Source organism: Pogona vitticeps, chromosome 5 (assembly GCF_051106095.1).
Source record: "Pogona vitticeps strain Pit_001003342236 chromosome 5, PviZW2.1, whole genome shotgun sequence".
Lineage (NCBI taxonomy): Eukaryota > Metazoa > Chordata > Lepidosauria > Squamata > Agamidae > Pogona > Pogona vitticeps.
In genome coordinates this window covers 99,233,604-99,258,068 of record NC_135787.1, presented here as the reverse complement: position 1 = coordinate 99,258,068, position 24,465 = coordinate 99,233,604, and positions in this window count along the sequence as shown.

Here is a 24,465-nt window from a genome sequence, read left to right as displayed (position 1 = left end):
TGCATTCCAGTGAGCGAACCGCATTTTGCAAGACGATGTTTTCACAAGACAAATTAACATCATCTTGCGGGGCACCACTGTATAATATAATCCACACATTATTTCAGGAAGTGTGTATCACATGAGTTTGCACTAGCATTTAAGAAACCTTAGGACAGACAACATCAGGAGAGCCCAGAAGAATCTGGAACTGTCTTGCTTTCAAGAATCTTCTACCGGGAAGCAAGTCTGATTAGAAAAATATGTAATGCTGGTGAGAATAGGTGGTTTGCTAGTTATAGTGTTATGTTACATGCTGTCAAGTTGCATCCAACATATGGTGACCCTTGTAGGGTTTTCAAGTTATGTGAGATATTTAAGGAGTGGTTTTACCACTGGCACCCTCTGTGTCAGGGTTCAGTAGAAACGGCACCAGTACCCAGTCCAGAGCAAGACCACAGGAACAAGTTAGAAACAACGCTACAGCCAAGCACAGACCAACCAGCTAAAGTTTTGAGTCCAAACAGCAGCCAAGTAGAAGGATGATGCAAATCGTGGTCAGACAGTCCAGGAGTCAAAGCCAGGAGAAAGAGTATCAAGGCAGTAGGGTCCAGAAACAGAAAGAAAGGCAAGGCAGGAACAAGGAGGTAGGTAGGTTGGCAGGCAAGGCAGGAATCACAGCACAGCCAGAGACCTTCCTTGCTGAGGCAAGGTCTGTAGGGAAAGCCTGTTCTTATATAGCCCAGTCCTCAGATTCCACAGGTGGTACTCCAGAGGACCTGGGCAGCAGCTGCAGGGAAAGGGCCCAGTCCTGCAATCTCTAGAGCAGTTCTCCCCAGAAGGATGGGGCTAATCTTGCATGCACCAAAGTTGCATGGTTCCTGTATGGCCCCAGTCCTGACACTGTGTGTTTCTGAAGCTCAGTAGGGAATTTGAACTCAGGTCTTCGTCCTGAGTCCTTGTCCAACATCCTGTCTATTACTTAGCACTAGCTCTCTCCTAATAATGGTACTGCATCCTAAATTAACAGTTCTCTGTTGTACTTTTCCTTTTCTCCTCTGTGGAAATAAGATGATTTCAAACTTCTAACAATGAGAAATATTTTCACAGTACCCCACACCTTATGTATGTGACACACATACATAAGAGAGAGAGAGCATGCTGAGATAGAATTGTTATGTTAAGGAATCTAAAATCTGGAATATAAAACTTTGCTGTAAATATATTTTATTACAGTTCTTTTTATTAAAAAAATCAGTAAAGTACTAGATCCAGTGATAGGAAAGGCAATGTTTTATTCTTCATGTTACCACAGAGTGCTGGTTCTAAAAAGTACAATGTAAAGCAGCCAAAGCGACAGCAGTAAAACATGGACAGAGAGAATCTTATTAAATTTATGTTTGGACAGTGGGAGATTTAATTTTTTAATAGGAAGCAAAGGTGTTTTCACAGCTTGGTTCAACCCTTGGGCATGGAGGTGGTCTATAAAATCAAAGATATAAATAATTAACATCTCCCTTTGGGTTGCAAAAATAAGGCCTGCTTTGTGTCATGCTGGTGGGTTTGTGGCCAAGAAGAGAGGCCGAAGCACGACATGCCAGTAACAAGAGCATCTAGGAATGCAACTTCGCCTGTCTCAGCAGCGCTGCTTCCTTTGTTCCCTCTGCCAGCTCAGAATGGATGACTAGTTTAAGGAACTTTCTCTCTAAAGTTCTGTGAAGCGAAGGACCCATAAACGTCAGGCCGCAAAATCTATCTACAGAAATCTCCAGTGTTTTCTATGTTTCCCTGTAATTCATTTCTGCACATTTTTTATTTCAAGTATGTGTCCCTTTGCCAAACTCAATAGGACAAGAATTATTTCAAAGGAATTAATCTATTCTTTAAATAGTTTTGCCCACACACTATAAAATGTGGAATGATAACAGGGAGAATTTATTGAAAGGATTGTTTTGGTCCTACCGTGCTTGTTAATGTTTCAGTGGTACAGCATCATCAGTGTACATAGCAGATGCAAAAAAGACAAGTCCCAGTTGCAAACTGCTGTGACCAGGAGGATGACACAACTGGGTGGGAGAGGCAAGCAGGGGAAGGCAAGACATGAATGATGGCAAATACAGGCACACATAGGAGAGTGCTCTATTACTTGTGACCAAAAGAAGTTTGAATCAGAGTCAGTTCTCACATGCATTTTCATTATTTGGCTGTGCAAATGAGCCATCACAGATTACAGCATAGCTGGAGGCAGTGATGGCTCATGACCAGGACACAGGAGTTGCCCCCCCCCATACCTCAGTGCATGAGCCACCCACACCTTGGGCTTTTCAAAATGGAGCCCTAGAACAGTGGCAGAGCATTTGCTTTGCATGGAGTGACTGTCCAACAGTAACTTGGTCGCCTACCGTTGAGAATTAAACTGCTCTCTTCTCAAACCAGGTGCTGCCTTTCAACCTGTGTTGTTCAAACACTGCTGACAACTAGAGATGGGCCCAAGCCAAAAAATGAACCAGGACGTTTGTACAAATTCACTGGTTCATTGATTCCTGTTGGCTCAGGTTCGTCAAAACTGATGAAATAAAAAAGAACTGAACCAAAGAAACTTTTGAGCAATCTTTGGTTCAGTGGTTTTAGTTTGCCCATTTTCTCCTCCCTCGTGTTCACAGTCTGTTCCCTTCCTGCTGCCCCCCAACCCCTACCTGGTCCTGCCACAGTTGCCTCCGCCTCCATCATCGTCCCAGTGATCACAATACAGCCTTTCAGGAGCCTGGACTCTGCCTTCTGTGCATACACTAGAGTCCCAGCTGACCTTGCTAATTCTCATGTGAATGTCTCTGCACATGCACATACCTGTCATGAGAGAGCACACCATACACGCAGACAGCACGACCAGCTTCTGGAAGCAAAGTTGGGCCACTTTCTATGGAGATGGAAGTGGCAAAGGCAATATTCCCTCTCAGCAGTACAGCCACAGAGGGCTGGACTGGAGCTGCACAGTGCAGGATTGGGGCCACTCATTTGCTTCCGGTCACAAGCAGAACCCCACACACATGGGGTGCGGCTCTGTGTAGCACTCTGAAAAATTAGAAGAGGAAGATGAGGCGGTAGCAGCAGAAGGCAGTGGGAAGGGGGGTAGGCAGATGGCAGAGGGGGGTGAGGTGGAGTTAGTTTCCCCTCTCCCCAGGCAGGAACTTTTTAAAAATACTGGTTTGTGGCTGTTTTTGTTGTTTTTGTTTTTTAAGTTCAGAAAGTTTGTGGTTCATGGGTAGCCATAAACCACCACAAACCACCATTTTTCTGGTTCATGCCCATGAGGCATTAATGTAATGGTCTAAACCAACTACAAAAAACAAAAACTGCTTACAAAAGAGTGTTTTTATAGTATTGCTGCAATGGTCCAATGGAAAGGCAAGAGCCAATACAACTGGTTCCAGCAACGTCGCACGAGTTGGCAGAATGACACGAACTGCCTGGAGAGGGGGGACTCTGCTGCTTGGGTAACAGCCTATCCTCCATATTACTTTACCCAGGCTTCATGCTCTGGAGAGGACACTCCTCGATACAGAGCACATTACCATGGTCTCTCAAGACTGAAGGATGCCTATGCTATAGTATTGCTTGATTTCCTATATATATAAACAAACAAACAGACTGCTAAGAAAAAAACAGGCAGGGGAGTTGAGAGGTGGGGGGCATGTGCAGCTGCAGAGATAGCAGGCCCATCTCCCCAAAGGTAAGCCGGGCTGCTGTCTCTCTAGATGGTGGTGGTGGTGACAGCAGCAGAACAAGGTAGGGAGCAAAGGAAGCAGTGGGAAGGGAGTGAGAGTGAGGAAATGAACCATGTAGTTCATTAAATAGGGGAAGGTTTGTTGGTTCAGGAATGTTCAGATTATCCAAACCGACCCAAATCAATGAGCCAGCATTTTTTAATTAACTTCCTGGTTTGTTTTTCAATTACTGTCCATCTCTAGAGGTGACCAGGGTGCATGTACAGATGAAATCCAAAGTGTAAAATAGAGGGCACTTTGGGCCAGATGAAATATTTTGTCTCTTGATTCATAATATGATTGGATTCTTTAAAAAAAAACCCTCCAGTGTATGAATATGGGATATGTTGCTTCTGTATCCACAATTTTAAAAAATATTGATATTGATCACTGGACAATGATGTGGAAAGATTGTTATAAAATGATTAAGCTGGTAAACGTAAGAGAAAATATCCTCAAAATGTTTTACAGATGGCACCACACCCCTGCAAAACTGGCAAAAATGTCAGAGGGTAGCAGCAATATTTGTTGGAAATATATATAAAAAAGTAGGAACGTATTATCATATGTGGTGGACATGTGAAAAAGCCAGGGGTTATTGGTTACAGCTGTGGGAAATAATAAAAGGGATCACACAAAAGAAAGTAAATTTCAAACCTGAGTTAACACTACTAAATATTATGCCAGAAATTACTGACAAGAAAATCAAATATTGTTTGATGTACATATTTATAGTGGCTAGGTTACTCTGGGCCCAAAAATGGAAAAGTGAAGACATATCTACAATGGAAGAGTTCCTGAAGAAGCTGTTGGACATTACAGAACTAGATACACTCTCAGAAGCTCTACGAGAACAACCAAGGGACTATGTAAAACAAAGTTGGAACCTAATATATGTTTGGGCCCAGGGATAGACCAAAGGATAGGGCAAATTGATGGATGTGTTTTTTTCCCCTTCAATGCTCTCTGGAAACTTGGGAAATTTGGGACTCAATGAGGTCTGAATCTCTGTCTTCAAGGGGGAAGGGAAATTTTTTTCTCTCTCTTTTTCTCTCATTTTTTCCTCTTTCTTCTACTTTATCTTAAATTGCACATTCATTTGTAGCTGATAGATTTATATGTTCAAATTAAATAAAAATGATATTAAAAACAAAACAAAACAGGAAGTGACTCGATATTGCAGCACACTGTAATGCCTTTTTGCCAGCAGGAAAAAAGATGCCAAGCTTTGTATAGCAAAGGGCTGCCTGAATGTTGACAACACCATTGTCAGCAGTCATTTTAGCCTACGGGACACCCCATTGTGCTCTCTAGCATCCACAAAGAGAAAACAAGCAGGGCAGACTTCCAGAATCTGTCTCTTTTTCTGATCAGTTAATTACTTCTCACCCAAACACAAAGCAATTGTCAGGGCTTATTTTTCAACAAGTTCTCCAGGTATCTATTGCTTGGAGTCATAAAGTAATCAAAATGCCTAGAAGAAATATGTATTTCAGATTAACTGTGTGCATTCAAGTACATGTCTGTGCAGCTGGAAGCTACTGGATTGTTAATCCCAAAGAATCTACATGAATTTGGAGTGTTACTGCCCTGTGCAACCTGATGCAAAGCACATACAGATATCTGTACTGGGGAAAAAATCTCAGCCATGTCTGTTTGGGGTCAAAGTTCTTTTATGCTCAAGAATGGAGCACAACACATCCAGAATTTGAGAAACAGCCAAAGTAAAGATGTGAATATGTTGCAAACCCTCATTTTAAATCACTCTGAAGGATGTGCAGTGTGGGTCTTCCTTGGCAAAATAATGCTTTCTGGGGATTTAGTTGGACCTTTGGGAGATAAATGAAATACCCTAAATTAGGGCATCTAATTGACTATCTCTTTTGGATTGAAATTTTTATGTTAAATCAATTTTGACATCCCCTGCCACCTTTCTGTATTTGCTGAGTTGCTGCTGTATTTCAAGATGAATAGAACAGCAAATAATGTCAATGATTCTCTCAGCCTCCTCCTTAATATCAGAATTTATAAATCATCACCTTGTGCTTGAAAAATTGGCAGCATCCAGATTCAAAAACAAGAGCATTGGCAAATCTCAGCTGGTACCATGCTTCAGCACAGAAAAGGAAGGTTCCTGATGCAGGTGAGAAGAAAGGAGAAGTGCCTCCATCTTCTGAATCTGGAAAATCCAAGCTCTGAAATGGGAAGACAAAGCCACTTCTCTCCATATGCATCTGCATAAGGGCCAGTTCACTCATGAGTGTGACTGATCATCTGGATGTATAAGCCCCTGTCAATTGCCCACCACCCAAGCAGATGTTTCATCACAGCATTAGATGATCATCTGTGTTTTCCATGCAAAAGACACCTAGAGCAGTGGTCCCCAATCTTGGGCCTCCAGATGTTCTTCGACTACAACTCCTAGAAGCCTTCACCACCACCTCTGCTGGCCAGGATTTCTGGGAGTTTAAGTCCAAGAACATCTGGAGGCCCAAGGTTGGGGACCACTGACCTAGAGAATATGCTGAAAAGCAAGCCCAACAATTGCTTTGTGGTTTGGGTGAGAAGTGGTTAACTGATGAAAAAAGGACTCAGGTTCTGGAAGTTTCCCCTGCTTATGGTGGTGCTATGAGACTGTGTAACTTACCTAAGACATATTACATAACCCCATCAGACACATATGCTCTGGGTAATCTCAGCTGGCCTTTCTCCTGGGAGCCCCGGTGGGAGTTCAAACTTTTGACCCCTGGCTCCACAGCCTAGTACTCCAAACCACTGACTGATATGAGCTCATTCCCAAGTGAGACCTCAAAATTTGGTAGCAACTCTTCGATAGGACTGTAATCTGATATCTTAGCACATTTGCCTATTTCACAGTGAATGTCTCTCATATTCCTAAACTCCCAACAAAATGTCTGGTTATGTAGATGTTATCCCCATAGGACTGCTTGAATAACAACCTGCATGAATTTTCCTGTGTGTTCAAAGTAGTTTGGAAATGACTGAGGAATCTTGTTGTTCATTCAAACTCCCTTTGATTCTCTTGAATTTCCTAGAATGTCTTATCTCAGAATTATACTTAGAGAACATTTGATGACAATTCTAATATGTATTTTTTTTCCTTTAATATGTCAAAATCTTATATTGGATGTTTACAGAAATGTCTCCCTTTTGTTCTGTCTATCAAAGGGCCTTGTTTTTGAAAATGGAAGCAAAAGAATTAAATTCAAAAAAGGATGGATGAATGATTTTAAAGAATACATTCCTTTTATCAAGACTTCATTGGTGTGTCAGCAAAGTGACCACACTTCCATAGCAAAACTTTCTTCTTCTGTGTGTTCCTCAGCCATTGGATTCAAACATAGAAGGAGGACTTTTCTACCATAAAACTCCCAATGTCTTTGAGAAATTTCTGCTCCATTGAAAATAAGGTTGTCAATCTTTTGTGAAAACACAATTTGGGCTAATTCCAAATTCAGCACACTTTTCTTGAAAGAAACTATAAACATCAATGTAAAGTTTAAATTAAAAAATCTGCCTAAAGAACAAGAACCTCATTGTCCAGGTTGGCAAATTTGCCTAAAGCTGTTTTTATCCTTAATTGAAAAATTGGACAACCAGCAGCCAAAATATACACTGAAATGCTAAAGACGTTCTGAGCGCTGGCATCTTTTGGGGCTTGGCATTGGTGGTTAAAGGAAGGCGCCTTTTCTATGTAAAAGTCAACTTTAAGTTTAGTTCCATAGAGGCATTAATGAGTTTGTAATCATTATGTTCCAGTTCGGCAGTCCATGTAAGTTGTAATGACAGAACATGATAGAAATATGAATCCAACTTCTAGAAATTTTATCTACAGGTTATGTGAACACGGAAGAAACTACACTTCTGCAAAACAAACCAACCCAGAATCATGTTGACATGGACTTTGCTTCTTTGTCTTTACATATATAAGTACCGTGTGCCAATAATGGGAAGAAAATCCCTATTAGCCTGTACTGTAAACCAAGAGGGGTGCTCCTGTTAGAGCCGCCCAGAGCAGACGATGTCTAGATGGGCAGCATATAAATGCAATAAATAAATAGATTAGATAGATAGATAGATAGATAGATAGATAGATAGATAGATAGATAGATAGATAGATAGATAGATAGATAGATAGATAGATAGATAGATAGATAGATAGATAGATAGATAGATAGATAGATAGATAGATAGATAGATAGATAGATAGATAGATAGAGGCGAGTTGGAAGGCTCTCCAAAGAAATAGTAAGTTCACTGGGAAAACCTGACAAGCTTTCTTTAATATACGTATGAAAGGTTTATAATTTACCACAGGGAAATGGCTGCAGTTCTAATACCAAACTACCTGTGCATCCTGGTGGGATGTAAACTGCACAAATGCAGGGACAAAGTATAGTGGTGCCTCACTTTACGATTGCCCCATTTAACGACGAAATCGCATTACGATGAAGTTTTTGCGATCGCTTTTGTGATCACAAAATGATGTTTCCTATGGGGGAATTTCGCTTTGCGATGATCGGTTCCCTGCTTCGGGAACCGATTCTTCGCAAAATGATGATTTTCCAACAGCTGATCGGCAGTTTCAAAATGGTCGCTGGGTAAACAAAATGGCCCCCTGCTGTTTTCTGGGACAGATTCCTCACATTACGGGAGCCGAAAATGGCCACCCTATGGAGGATCTTCACTGGACGGTGAGTTTCAAGCCCTTTGGAATGCATTAAAAGGATTTTAATGCGTTTCAATGGGTTTTTTCTTTTCGCAGTACAACGTTTTCGTTCTACAGCGATTTCACTGGAATGAATTGATGTCGTAATGCGAGGCACCACTGTATTACCATACCAAAGAAGAAGAAGAATGGCAAAATCCTCTTCTCTATATATATGTCAGCATAACATGAAGAGTATAGCATTTGGAGGCAAATTACTGCAGGTTAAAAAGTCACCATCACCAGAGTGGTGTACTGGATAAAGTGTCAGACTTTGACTCAGGAGACCTGGGTTAAGATCACCACTTGCCATGGAAGGTCACTGGGTCAGTAGCAATGGTAAATAACGATTATGATTATGACTACTACTAAATGTCATCAAGGTGATTCTGACTCACACTAGTTTTCTAGCTATAGGTACTCAGAAGTGTTTTACTCTTCCCTTCTTCTGGGAGCACCTTGGAACTGTGCAGCTTGCCCAAGGCCACACAGGCTGGCTCCTCTCCCACTCTCTCACTCACAACTCACTGAACTAATGGTAAAAACATTCCTTAAATATTTCACATACCTCACATATTAGGATTACTGCAAGTCAAATGTACCTGTATTAGTCACACATGTATTTCCACTGAAACCAGTGCAAATTAATTACAACTAACTTTAGTGGGACATAATGAACGAGAAATTACCAGAGACATAAATTATTTATAATGAGTCAATTCCACACACAGCAGATTTTCTCTATGCTGAATTCTTAATCTGAGGCAATTTTGCAAATTTCACCACTTGTATGATGCTTATGCTAATTACACAAGAGATTTTGGACAATAAATCTAAAGAAACTGTACATACTGAACTCACTGAGTTGCATCCAAACTGTTAGTCCCACTAAAGTTAGTTGTAATTAATTTGTCTCACTGATTTCAGTGGAAGTAAATGTGTGACTAACACAATCCGGACTCTGACTTCAACATGCTGTCTGGAAATTCTTCTATCTGACACTGTGTAATTGTTAGCATTAAGGTTTTCACATCATACTAGGAATGTGAAATGTCACAGCAAGTTTGAAAAGATTGCTACTATAATACTCTCAAGGATCAGTGTCTTCCTGGAGAAAAATGAGAGACTTCTATGCCAAATGAAATTTCACACACACATATACAGAGATGAAGAATTGTAAAATTATACAATTAATTTTTGTGTAAGCATTGATGTAACTTTTTTGTGTAACTTCTAGTGGTGGAAAATTAAAAATCACAGAAGTTGCGAGATGCAGGTTGCAGGGTTAGATGATCTTCAGCATTGACTGGATTTCTTTTGTTTTTTAATCTTTATTTTTAGCTTTCTAAAAATGTGACAGGATTAGCTACACAATTCAGTTTTCCTTGCTGCATGTAGCTATCACATCTCATTTGTGGGAACACACAATTATTCAGTTTTGCTGCTAGCTCACCTGCTGTTTTGTGCATCTTAGTTCCTTTTGGATGGGTGTAAACAAAACCTTGACATAGGTTAAATATCAGGGCAATGTACGTGTTACCAGCAAATCTCAAATTGAAGATCAACATGATTTAAATATGGCATTGGCATAGATTAGCCCTTGTGGTTTCTGAAATACCTTTAGGTCTAATCTTAAACTATGTGCCACAGTTTAGCAATGGGTCAACAAGTACGACTCTTAGTATACAAGAGCTTTTTCAGCAGTAACAAGCAACAGGATATTGTTTACTTCCAAGACACTGACATCAGACTTGCAAATTTTGCTGAATATAGTCAACAATGGTATCTTAATACTGGAGCTTTCAACAACACTTGGAGTGTTTCAGATCCAGCTTCATTTTTTGAAATTCAGCAGAATTTTTGTAAAAAGGTTGCTGAACACATGAAAGACATTGGTTAGACAGTCTAAGACTTGGCTGATCCTTGGTCTCATTAAGATTACATCCTCAATTAAGTTGAGGATTCTTGCTCTGAAAGGTCTAATTGATGACAATTTTAGGCACAGAAAAGAGTAAACTTTACTTTCTCCAACCCACCAAGCAGGAGTGGATGTACTGTGAAATCAGTGAAACTTAAGCTTTAAGGCACCTAACCCTGGAGGGGCCCCAGAATTGACTTTAGTCCACTTTTTTTTTTTTTTAAATGTGATGTTCTGGAACAACTCCATTGAAGAAGATAACAGTGGTTACCAAGATGTCATTGCTGGTTGTGCAGGGCGCCCCATAACAGTTTAAGCTTCAGGGCTCCCAAAATGTAGGCTTGCCATTGCCACCAAGAGACATGCAAAACACATGTAAAACACACATTAAATACAACTAAATCATATCGAGCAGTGATTTTCAATATTCATGGAGGTGAAATCCCCCATACCTTTTCCCATGGTGAAACATGATACTTTAGCTCATAGCATAATGGCTTTATTCTAAAAGCACAGATACATACATGCATGTGCACATGTGCACACACACACATTGTGCTCATCAGAGTAAAATCAATGTTCTAAGCACAGAAACTAATTTATGTTTCCTTGGTAGGCATGTCTGCATATAGGTAAAGCCAAACGTAGTGTGTCAGGTAAATAGTTATATAATTAGTCTTCGGGTGGTGCTGGACTTAGTTCTATCCAAGTAGTTTCGGGAGCATAAAATTACTTTTCTGTTCTGATTGGAGAAAATCGTTGGTGAACAATATATTTATCAGGACAAATGAAAATGTTACACAATTGGGCTCAAGCTTTCATTTTGCTTTTTCAACAGAACATATATTACACAAAGCAGGAAATGGTAGGGAAAAAAGTGAGGGAGTCCAATAATTAGGCCAGTAGCTGTAGTCCTAAACTCTGCACTTAAATATAGTCTCAGAATAAAGATTGTAGACTAAATGAATAAACCCAGTGTTATATTGCTAATCACCGCATGTATGATGGCAGTCATATAAGCAGGTTCAACTAATTGATGAAATTGCATTCTGCAGGCACATTGAACAACCAGTCAATGACAGCCTGCTGGCTAATTAGGCAAATCTACTTCTGTGACTTCTGGAACATGGTGGCACTGCAGGTTAAACTGCAGAAGCCTCTGTGCTGCAAGGTCAGAAGACCAAGCAGTCGTAAGATTGAATCCACGCGATGGAGTGAGCTCCCATCACTTGTCCCAGCTCCTGCCGACCTAGCAGTTTGAAAGCATGTAAAAATGCAAGTAGATAAATAGGTACCACCTCAGTGGGAAGGTAACAGCGTTCTGTGTCTAAGTCGCACTGGCCACGTGACCACGGAAACTGTCTTTGGACAAAAATGCTCGCTCTACGGCTTGGAAACGGAGATGAGCACTACCCCCTAGAGTCGGGCACAACTGGACTAAATGTCAAGGGCAACCTTTACCTTACTTCTGTTACTGCCATTGTGCATACAGTAACTCAAATGGAACAAGGGCTTAGTGCCTCCTAGGTTCTGTAGGTACCTTGGGATTCTGGGAGAAGGAGAAATGGCTAGCCTTCATTTCTGAAAAGTCCAACTGTTACTCAGCATTGTCTCTGGCTTTAAGCAAAACATACCATACATGCTCTTCCTTAGGCAGATAGCAGAAATAGAGAGAAGTAGGACAATCTTTATGGGTGGAGATTAATTTTAGATAGTGAATGAGGAAAAAAAAATCTTTTAAATCAAAAAGAGTACTACTACCTAATAGTTGGAGGGAATAGCGTCCTTAATATGCAAAGTCCTGATTTAGCTGATAGACTGTAACTTGTCTTTATTGTGCTGTACATTCCACTCAATATGACTTAGAAGGGTGAGGTGGCACATAAAAAGCAAGTAAACCATCAATGTTGGTTTAGAATGGCAGGAGGGGGAATGCAAAACCCGATTAGATTTAAAAAATATGGCTACCGGTCCATTTCTGAGTGTAATTCAAAGTGTTAGTTATGACTTATAAAGCCCTATATGACTCAGGGTCCAGACTATCTGACAGACATACAACTTCTTCTTTGAGTCATAAGATTGTCTGGGAGGACCCTTCTCTCAGTTCCATCAGCTTTAGAAGTAAGTTTGGCAGGGACCTGAAAGTGGGTCTTCTTGGTGGTTGCCCCCAGGTTATGGAATGCCTTCCCTCAAGAGACGAGTCTGCTGCCTTCCTCTCTTTTTGGTGGCAAGTGAAAACATGTTTATTTGGAGAGGTATTCAATATCTGATTTCATGTCCTGTCCACAAATACTGTCCATGCATGGAACACATGAAGGGGGCAATAATCCTCAGCATCACCAAAATTACTTTGCCATTATTTCTGGAAGTACCAGGAAGTGGACAACTGACCCTGAAAGGGAGGGGAGAAATAGACACCATGGTTTCTGGGACAGTAGCTGCCCCTGAAGTGACTTCAAAAGCACAGTGTGAGCATAATTCCAAACAAGTGGTCTAAGCCTTCACCGCTTTTCTTGTAACTGCCAATCCTAATCAGAATTTAGCTTGAGGGAACATGCCCATCTATGTAATTTGTGGTCTGTGGATAAGGGCATATTGAGGTAGGTACACCATAAAGCAGTGCTGAGGTTATTTTGCCCTGCATACAGATTGAGCCTGATTCACTCATCATGACCACTTTAATGTGATTTCCTTGACTATAAGCAAGCCTGATAAATAATAGCATTTTCCCCTTTCTATAGCAATGTCTGTCACAATTCTATTTCATCTACAGGACTGAACAAGTGCAGTATTATCAATGAAGAGCTGAATACAGAAAGTATAACACCACCACCATATATAAAAGAGACAATTTTGGAATATTTGGAAATGCATGCTGTATAGGTAAGTTCTTCTGACAGCTGAAGCTAGTTGCCGTTTTCTGCAGTCCAGATCCATGCCTGCCCCCACACAATGCTGTTAGGGTTAAGCTGCTAAACTCAAGGTCTGGTGGTCAGACTTTGATGTCAATATTTTGAACTTAGAAGGAAAGGAATTCTGCCCGAAAGGGGATCAGGTGATAATTTTTTATGTATCTTGGCAAAATATCTCCAGAATATTAGATGAAATTTAACTGCTTCTCCTGAGTCACTCTTTTAACTTGTGCTTATATAGAGACTCTGTACAGCGTATGGAGCATTAGTGGGTGAACTGTTGGGTTTAACACATTTGTTGCTTGAAGTGGAATTATGCTACAATCAACTTTGTATGAACACCACTAAAGCAACCTGTTTTGCTATCAAACCACATAGCCCAGCTCAAGCACGTTTGTTAGTCTTCAGTGCCGGGCTGCAAGCGTCATTTGTAACTAAATATTTGGTTACTGGTACATCAGGGCAATTAAGGTAAATTACCCACAACTACAGAACTTTGCTTATTGGCAAAATGATTTACTTCCATGATGACTTGAAAGCTTTTTTTTAGTTTTGTTTTTTAATCTTCTGCTGTTTAGAAAGCACGGCTAATTTAGCTTTTCTTATGACTGGACCCAGTGGAGCAAACGTTTTATGTATCTCAGCTTATATATATGGCCTTCGGAAACCTTGTGTAGAACCACTGCCGTTCCAAAACTTCCGCAGATGGTAAATTTCATCTTCATCATTGTAAGAAATCCTGTGGGTTTCCTGTTATTTTGCAGAATGAGTAATTAGCTCCTCTCCACTCAAGGAAGGAATAACACTAGGTCTTTAGGATTTAGGCCAAACATTCAGAGGGAGGCTGGTATCCGACCAGGTGCAGGAGACAGCAGTGGGATGGAAGAGTGCAGTTTTAGAAGTCTAGCTTGGCTGAGAATATAATTATGGTTTAAGACAAATGAGACTGGCTCCCCCTAGCATGAAAAGAAGAGGAAAACTGCAAAATAAAAAAATAAAACTTTATGAAGGAGCAAAGTATTCAGTGTGCCCCACACAGACACTAAAGTATATGAATATGTGAAAAGTGAATTTGTTCAGCCTAGTTTTTCTTTGCTTCTTATTTCTTCAGGGTCCTTAATTCCCAAACCATGTGTCAAGGACACACATGCTATGTGGCAGCACAGTTCTAGAAAATGAGGGAAGGAATTAAAGACTCCTGTAAGTCTAGACTGTTCACTGACAGGAAGTTCCGAGGTTCTTCTCAGCTTGATGTGTCTTCTTCCAGTCAGCCTCGGGTATTGAAAGAGGGCAGGGTAGATACTTTTAATTCTATAGCCTTCCATCCACCCATCTGTCTGAAACGAAATACTGTAAATAATTTTGAAGCCCTGCTTCTGTATTGGGTATGACTGAAACATTAATCCACAGACACCGTGTCTGGAAAAAGAAAAAAAAAAGGATGAAAGTTCTCCCTCCACTCTATCTATAAGCCTTGTATTATATGGAAAACAATAGTTTTTAGCCTATTAATCACATGCATTAATCAACAGAAAATTCCCTAGTAGCATATACACACTATTAATGCTGTTATGTGAAACCAGTAAAGTTAACATTGTGTTAAAGGACTGAAAATACATTCATTCGGAGAACATTCAGACTTTGTTTTGTTGTTGTTGGAAGACAAATTCTGACAAACACCACCGTTTCAAAATATTCCTGGCTTGTGTGGCTGATAACTTTCTCCTACAAAAAGTGGAGGAAGAATCTAGAGAAGCAGCTATTCTGGACATCATTCCAACCAATAGGCATGACTTGGTAGATGAAATGGCAGTACGGGGAATTCTAGGGGAAAGTGAGCCATATTCTACAGAAGTTCCTGATTTCAAAAAAAGCAAAGGCAGAGTGCACATATAGGCTGGATTTTAGGAAAGCCAATTTTAATAGACTCAGGACAATGATAAGTAAGATTCCATGGCAGGAACTCTCAAGAAGAAAAGGAGTCCAAGATGGGTAGGAATTTCTTAAAAAGAAAATTCTAAAGGGACAACTACAAACAATAACAGCAAGAAGAAAAGGTGGAAAACAGCAAAATAGACTAACATAGCTTCACAAAAAGCTCTGAGAGGACCTGAAAATAAAAACAAACAAGCCAAAAAAGGGATAAAAATAGGAAGCAGAAGGATGGTCAGGCCATGAAAGTAGACTGCAGACAGATAATGAAGAATTGTGGGAATAGTGTTAGGAAGGCTAAAGCTGAGAAGGAGTTCCTCAGGAGGTGGTGAGCGCTCCAAGCTGAAGGCACACAAGAGAAAGTTAGACAATCATATGTCAGATATACTTTGATTTGGTTTCCTGCACTGAGCAGGGGGCTGGGCTTGATGGCCTTATAGGCCCATTCAACTCCATTATTCTGTGATTCTATAAGACATAGGCTGTGACTTTTCTCATGCATTGCATATATCTTATATTCAGTATGCTTTGTCTTGTGATTGGCAAATGGAACATAAGCAAGGGTTTAATTTACAATTCTAATTCCTTATGTACATACCTCTGAGGAAATTGTATTGTGGGAAGGATAATCAGAGGGAATACACATTCTCCTTAATGTCTAATTTGATATTCTTTGAGCCTTGTGGTGCAGCCAAAACTGTGCTCACAACCCGGGATTCTATCCCAGATAGCCACCTCAAGGTTGACTCAAGGTTAACATATGGGTAGTTCCTCTCCATAGCACCACATATCTTATTATAGAGGCCAGCACTAAATAAATACTGAAATACAAAAGACAACAGCAGCATACAATACACAATATACTGAACATAGTACACACAATAGCTCACATTGCATGCATCCAAAAAAAGAAGGGAAGGAAACCCCAGTGTTGAGAGAACCACAGCAAGCTGAAGGAACTGCCCAAAATCTGGCCACTTTGGTGGTAAACAGAAAGGAGAAATGAAATAGTTTTTTTCTTGTCTACCTGGGAGTTTTTGAGGAATGGATAAACGGAATTTTTGACAAAGGCCATGTTAGAAGGAAGAGTATAATAGGATGTGCCCAAGAGTTTCCACATGCCCAGTATCACAGGGACATGTCCATTTCTGATGGAGTATCCCACAATATATCCTGTCCAGGAGCACAAAAAAACAAGCATTAGATCAGGCTAAAGTAAAGGCTTTTCTGAATATGTAAAGTGATAAATGAGCCAAAGTGAGAAATGAGCCAAGACGAGTGTCTTATTGCCCAGAGCCCAGCATTTTGTACCTGACTTTAACTGCTCTTACAATTCTATATTCCAGATTCTTTATTTCATAATGATAACATAATGACAATATAACAGTATATAAGCAGCACACTTTGCTTTTGCTTTTTAATATACTCTTGCAGGGGACAGTGATAGAATACATTTTGTACTTGACTTTAACTGCTCTTACAATTCTATGTTCCAGATTCTTTATTTCAAAATGATAAGTGATTTGGCTCTTGAGAAGCTGAGAGCTATTTGATTGCTGGGTGAATACCTCAGAGTCAGCCTCGTGGTGCAGTGGTTAAACCATACATTTGGATGTAAGCCTCGGTTCCTATCTGTAATTTCTTGATGTCACTTTCAATGTCAGGGCCTCTTACAACCTAAGAGTCAGTGAAAACAAGACATGAAAACTGGATGTAGATTTCCCTGCCAGGTATAACCAAGAAAATGACATGAGAGCAGAATGGGAAAGTGGGAAGAAAAGACCAGTTTGGAGATATAGAGTCTGTCATGTTAATGTGTCAGGAGAGCTGTATGGGGCAGTATATAAGCAGCACACTTTGCTTTTGCTTTTTAATATACTCTTGCAGGGCACAGTGATAGAATACATAGGTGTTTTATTGTTCATCTTGTTCTTGCCACAAAGTTGCCTTCATTTTTCTTGAGTTTAATTTATGCCCTTATATTGAAAAGCTGGGACTCCAGTCTCCTGAGAAAGAGAGCATCTTCTTCCTTTTGTTTATAATTCTTTTACTGGGAATGTAAAAAAAGTCAGAGCCTGTGGAAAGAAAGTGCAGAAAAATTACACATGTTTCCTTTGTAGAAGGGTCTATTGTAAATGACCCAAGAGTAATGCTGTGAGGCCATAAAAATATTCAGAGAATGTACTTTAGTATAACACAACAACCCTTGCGAATTGATTAAACTCAGCCACAAAACAATAAAAGCATGCTGGAACTCATAGATTCATCAGGAAGAAGCCAGTTTTTTTAACAGCCTTGGATAAAGTCAGGAGACCACAGGTCCAATGGAAGAAATGTATCAGTGCCATATTCCACATGAAAAGAATAGCCACAGTTCCACATTCTAGGCAACAATACAACAGCAGAGTACCTGCCAATTATGCCTGTGTTAAGACTCTGTTCACACTTTGTGTAGTCAGCGTTTTTACTTTTCAGGGCGTATGCAGACACTACAGCTTCTAAATTAGTTCTTTCCCCAGAGAATTCTGGGAAATGTAGTTCTGTTCCATAGGGTAAGCATTTCTTTAAATCAATAGGTCACCAAATGATAAGCCACAGTATTCACTGAAAGACACCATGAGAGTCAAAGTGGTACTAAACAAGAGTTTATAGATGTGTTCTCAGCAAAACTCTGAAAGTAACTTTTAAAAGTGATTAAAATCGAAGTTCTGTAGCTAGTCACAATTATGTTACAACTTTAAAAGGAACTCTTAACTTTCTTATTCTTCAAAGTAACTAGATTATATTAGTCCTGTTGGCCTATGGCAGTGGTGGCTCGCATGCCCAAAATGGGGGGGGGGACAGCGGGTGGCGTGACCAGGACCTGAAAGACCGGAACCAGAAGTGGCAGTTTAAGGGGGAATCATGGCGACGGACCTGGAGGACCCAGAAGTGGCGGCGGAAGGGGGAATCCTGGCTGCAGCCACCTCATGAGTTTTGGCTGCGCAGGGAGACGGGGGAAGTAGCGACCTATGGCTCTCATGCCAGAAGAAAGGGCTCCATGTGTCAGCTGTGGCATGTGTGCCATAGGTTTGCCATCACTGGCCTATGGTGTAAATCATATCTAAAGTGAAAGGCCCCCATGCCTGTGTAAATAAAACAGTCACCAAAATAGCAAGAACAGCCCCTTCTAAATAGAAAAACAATCAAAGCCTATTGCAGTTACATTGCAAAATGAGTTATAAACCTCTCATATGTTAGTTGTAATATAACTTAATAATTTCTTAATTACTCCAAAAAGGAACACATTAGAAGTAACATGTTGAGCAGAATCTCACTGGTGTTTCCATAATGCTTACATAACCTGTCACAGCTAATTCCAGTTACTTGGCAAGGTGCTAGGGTGCATCTTGGTTGGTTTTACAAGTGGCCGTGTGACCAAGAAGTGTCTTGGCATCTTCACAATTAATCATGGCAAGTTATGCAAACTTTGCACAAACACACATGGTGGCTGTTGCTTGTAACTAGTGAAATCTAAGTTCTTGAGCTCATACTTAATCAACAGCTTACATCACTGGTCTAAATGAATTGAATTACATAAATGAATAACAAGGATAAAAAACCCCTTGCTTTTGTTTCATTCATTGAGTAGACATTGTCTAGAGGGGCGGGGTAAAAATCTAATAAACAAACAAACAAACAAACAAACAAACAAACAAACAAATAAATAAATTGCAGTCTTCCATCTTTTCAAAATCTCCACTAATTCTGACAGTGACATGAACCCCATTCTGCTGTCATAGAATTCATTTTCCTGGACATGCTAGGAGGGAAGAACCTAGCCTGGCATCACTCTGTTGTCATTTTCTCCATACAAGAGGAGAAAAATCCTAATTTTCCAGGGTTCCCATTCACATGTAAAGCCAACATATGAACAAGAATCTGAGGATTTGGTGTTACTGCTCTAAGACTCTGTGCCATTGTTATTCTCTGGAATGGATAGTGGTAGTTTGTCATCTGCCCTGTGTTAGTCCTCCTCATCCATGGACTGAGTGTCTGCCTAGTTCTCCTGTAGTTGGTATGGATTCTCCTGATCTTTTTCTGAGGAGAATGCATCCATGTGAGGCATGACAAATGGGTACAAAAGAACCAAGAGAAAGAGCTCTCACAAAATTCTTTGGCAAGCGAGTGGAGAGGGTGGTGGCTTGGAGGATTTCATCTCTCCATAATGCCCTTGATCCATTCCACTCTGGCTTCAGGCCATGTCATGGCATTGAGACAGCATTGGTTGCCTTGCAAAATGACCTTCTGAAGGAGACCAACAGGGACAAAGTGTTGATCTCTCAGCTGCCTTTGATATAGTCAACCATGGTATCCTCCTGCGGATGCTCTTGGGGTTAGAAATCAGAGGTCTGGCTTTGTCTTGGCTCTGGTGCTTCCTCAAGGACCAACTCCAGAGAGTGGAGTTGAGTGAGATGCTCTCTCCCTCTTAGACTCTAAATGGTGGAGTCCCTCAGGAATTGATCATCTCCTCCCTGCTGTTTAACATAAGAGCCTCGTGGCGCAGTGGTTAAAACGCTGTGCTGCAGCTAAAACTGTGCTCACGACCTGGGGTTCAAATCCCAGGTAGCCGGCTCAAGGTTGACTCAGCCTTCCATCCTTCCGAGGTCAATAAAATGAGTACCCAGCTTGCTGGAGGGGCAATGTGTAGCCTGTATAATTAAAAATTGTAAACCGCCCGGAGAGTGCTTGTAGCGCTATGGGGCGGTATATAAGTCCAATAAATAAATAAATAAATAAATAAATAAATAAATAAATAAATAAATAAATAAATAAATAAATAAATAAATAAATAAATAAATAAATAAATAAATAAATAAACATCTACATGAAACCACTGGGAGAAATCATCCAGAGATTTAGAGTTTCATATCACTAATATGCAGATAATACACATCTCTATCTCTCCTTCCACCCTGGACAGTTCATGCTGTCCCATCCTTTGAACACTGTCTGAAGGCAATTTTGAAATGAATGGGGGCTAACAGGCTGAAATTGAACCCAGAGAAGACAGAGGTTCTCTGGATGAGAGCTTTTGCTGTCCATGGATTGGGGGGCCTCCCTCACCTTGGAGGGAGACTCTCTCTCCACTAAGGATAAGGTTCACAGTCTGGGCATCCTTCTGGACATAGCACTGTCTATGGAATCACAGATAATGTCTGTGATCTGGTTCACCTATTTTCATCTTAGGCGGATTGCCCAACTGTCCCTGCCTTGACACCAGGTCCCTTGCCATGCTGGTCCATGCTCTGATAATCTCAAAAATAGATTACTGCAATGCACTCTATGTGGGGCTTCTTCTGGGACTGATATGGAACCATCAACAGGTCCAGAATATGGCCACCTGGCCAGTAAGTGGAATAAATAACTACCACCAAATTACCCCAATTCTGGCTGACCTACACTGGCTTCCTATACACGTTCATATCAGTTTGAAGGTTCTATTATATAAAGCCCTAAATGGTTTGGGACCTCATTACATGGCAAGAAACCTATTGCTAGCTGGGATTACCTGTTTTACTCATCCTTCCCATGCTGGATGGCTTCGAATGCTAACCCTAAGGGAGGCCCAGAAGGAGAGAACAAGGGCCTGGGCCTTCTTAGTGGTTGCACCTCACCTTGAAATGAGTTGCCAATTGAAATTTGCCTGGCCTCCTCCTTGGCATCTTGAGCTGGCTTGGGTGTTAAGATCATCAGGAGAAGGCTTTCTCTTGGTCCCTCCCTCACAAGTGCATCTGATGGGGACACAGGAGAGAGCCTTCTCTGTTGCTGCTCCCAGACTTCTCCCATAGGAGGTCAGACTGGCCCCATCTTTGCTATCCTTTTGCAAGCAGGCAAAGACCTTTCTCTTCAGTCAAGCCTTTCCTCAGTAACCAGCTATGTGTGTGTGGTTTTAGATAGTTACGCATTACTTCTTTGACTGGATTGTTAGTACTAGTGTTTTCCTTTCTGAGTGACATTTTTAAAATTTTTGTATACTATTGATCTTTCCCTTACTATTGCCTGTTAATTGATGTAAGATGCCTCTTTATTCATTGTTCATAATTTTTCAGTATCACCTTTTAACCATAATTGCATATTCATTGTTTTCAACTTTAAATACTGTCTTTCATTATTGTAAGCCGCCTTGGGTCCTTTTCAAGGAGAAAGGCAGGGTAAAAATATTTTAAATAAATACATAAATAAAATATATCTGTTTCATCAGGCTTTTCGAGATCTGCCAATTTTAAGAATTTGTTGATTTTCAGCCTTTTATTTAACTGCTGTCAATTTTAAATTTAGTATTTTATTTATTTAATTAATTTAATGTGTTTATCATGTTATATTTATGTCTTGTGATTGTTGTAAACAGAGTAACCACTGGTTAGATGGGTGGTATGTAAATCAAATGGACAAACAAACAAATGCAAGGATGACTGCTCAACTGAGGAAAAATATGGCTCTTCTATCAGACTAAAGATAATTAAAATGTACATATTTCAGAGAAGCAATGGAGTCAGATCTGCCATACTACTCTAACTAAAACTATAACAGAATGTAAAAAAAATCCACAGTCCATGACACGCATATGGGATGTACATGGGGGGGGGGGAGTATTTATTTTGTTTCAGAGGTTCTTTAAGGGGGTGCACTTTCTGTTTTCTTCCATTTTATTTTTTTCCATGCATTGTTCTTTATGTTTTACACAAAAGGGAAAAGCCTCTTTTGGGACATTCATTTCATGTTTCCCTATTTTTGTTTTCTAGAACTCTGAAAGCCCCCCCAAAAAAAAGCCTTCGAAGCTACTCCAAAATGGAGAGGCAGTGCAACAGAGAATCAATCTCCTCCAAAAGCAGGCAGCAGTACATGAAAAAAAAAAACACAGATCTTTGCAGCCACTACTTTATAATATTACATTAAAGACAAGAGTGTGAGTTTACTGCCACCCAACCAACACAATAGACTCCCTGGGCAAGTAAAAAAGTCAAAGAAGCAGCCAACCAGCCGAGAGAGAGAGAGAGAGAGAGAGAGAGAGAGAGAGAGAGAGCCTTCTCCCCAAAATCAAGAAAAGGAAGCAAGAAAAGAAAGCATATAAATAAACGAACACATTAAATAAATAACCAGACCAAACAAAAAGAATTGGAATGTGAGAAGATTTCTCTTCTCTGCACTAATTAATGCCTCCTCATCTTTCCTCTGAGTCCACCAGGTGGCAGCAAGCATACCTGGAAGGCAGCAGAAAAATTATCCAGAAAGAAAAAGGGAGGAAAAAAGAGGAGGGGGAATCCTGAAAGTAATGGGGGCTGGTGGATCCAAAAAAATAATCCCAAGGAGCCATTCAGCAAAGGTAGGCCTCCTGGCAACAGCAAAAATAATTGAAGAAAAGAAAAAAAAGGCAAAACAAGGCAATGGAAGCATGGGCAAGCAGGCAGGCATCAAAACCCACCAGGAGCCAAGCACGCAGTAATCCCACCCCCAAAGAATGAAAGATTCAAAAAGAGCACTTCCCGGCTAAGCCCTTTTGCAGATTTAACGTTCCTGTACCCATCTGATTGGCTGCTACAAGTAGCCCTCCAGACACAATTGGATGAAAAATTTCTGAAGCAGTTTGACAGACAACAAAGGGTGAAAAAAGGTTTACATGGAAGTGGGCATACAAAAGAAATACAAAATTTTCCTGTACCTCTCATTCATAAACAAGATAGAATAGTGTTTTAGAGGCTCTCTCTCAGCAATTGACAGAAGAATATGAAATACACGAAAGAGCTTTTGTGTTTTGGTTCATTCATTTAAACACGAGAAACCCATCACTACATTATATTCCTCTTAACAGCCATCAATCCTGTAGAAAACTATCACCAAATTGCTGGGATGCCTGCATTGAAGTAGGTACCTTATGCATATACAGCTCTATTGTCTGGTAATTTCTAAATTCTGCAATCAAGCACTGTGTATCAACTAGGATCATCCTATTAATTTCAGCAGTTATCTCTTTTTGACAGTAATAATGAATGTGTAATGCGTCAGTTTCTAATCAGCTTGTATTTGGCAACAACAAGAATGGAATTTTTCTCATGGATTGGAAAGAACGTGCGAGACCCATAATTACAAATTGGTTAGACAGAATCTGGAAACTTGCACTGATTGAGAAACTGACTCATAATTTATGTAATTTGAAAGGTACTGGAAATAGAAAATCCTTTCCAAATAGCTGTTTCCTGTTTATTGTGTCTGTGAAGATAATTTCTTTTCATACTCTTCTTATGGAAGAATCTCTCTAAGAATTTTTTTGGAGCCTAATGAGATGTGTTTTGTTTAAATATGAAGTATGTTAATGCTTTGAAGTAACTAAGAGGATTTAGGAGTTTGGCTAATCTTTGGTTTTTATTTATTTTATTTTTTCCTTTCTCTTGTTTTGAATGAGTAAATGAAACACAACCGCCAGATGAACTATTAGATTTATATGTGTGCATTTCTGCCTTCTAATCATTAGCTTCTGAAATACTGTTTTCTGTTCTTCTACTCTGTTTTGCTTATAACTATTGTCCTGTTTCCTTCTTCCCCAGATGTCAAGTTGTAGCTCTTCATAAAACTACTCTGTGTATGGACCTCACTGGTTCTTGCAAAACCTATCTTTATGGTGTGAAGAAAAAAACACCTTCTTTTACATCCCCCACCAATGATATTAGGTGGTCTCATGCTGGGGGTCATGGGGATTGTGCCCCTCCCCTATCAAGTTACGTGATTTAATTCTGTTGGGATTTTCCTTGGACAAATATTAGTTCAACGGCCATTGCACTGAGGATTAGTGATGATCGATCAAGGAAGAACAGGCAGGCTCTCCTCCTTCTTTTAAAAACAGCACTTTTCCCTCACTGCGGTGGCAACAGAGACTGTAAAATAATCCAGCCCATGACATGTATTCCATAGGGCTTTGAACAGGTAGAGCAGCCGCTCACCCACCAATCCTTCCATTCCAGAACTGGATTGGGGAGAACTCTTGTATTATTTTAACCTGTCTTTTTAGAATTCTATTTTCACTAAAACTTTAAATAGGATACCTGCTTACTCAGTTTATTACTTTTCCCCCCTGAGAAACATACAGCTATGATTGTTGGGTTGGATAATCAATCATATAAAGTCCCAAGCTACTTCCTATGGCTCTGCCTGCTGACTTCAGGCTAAAACAAAGCACTGATTCATACATCGTCT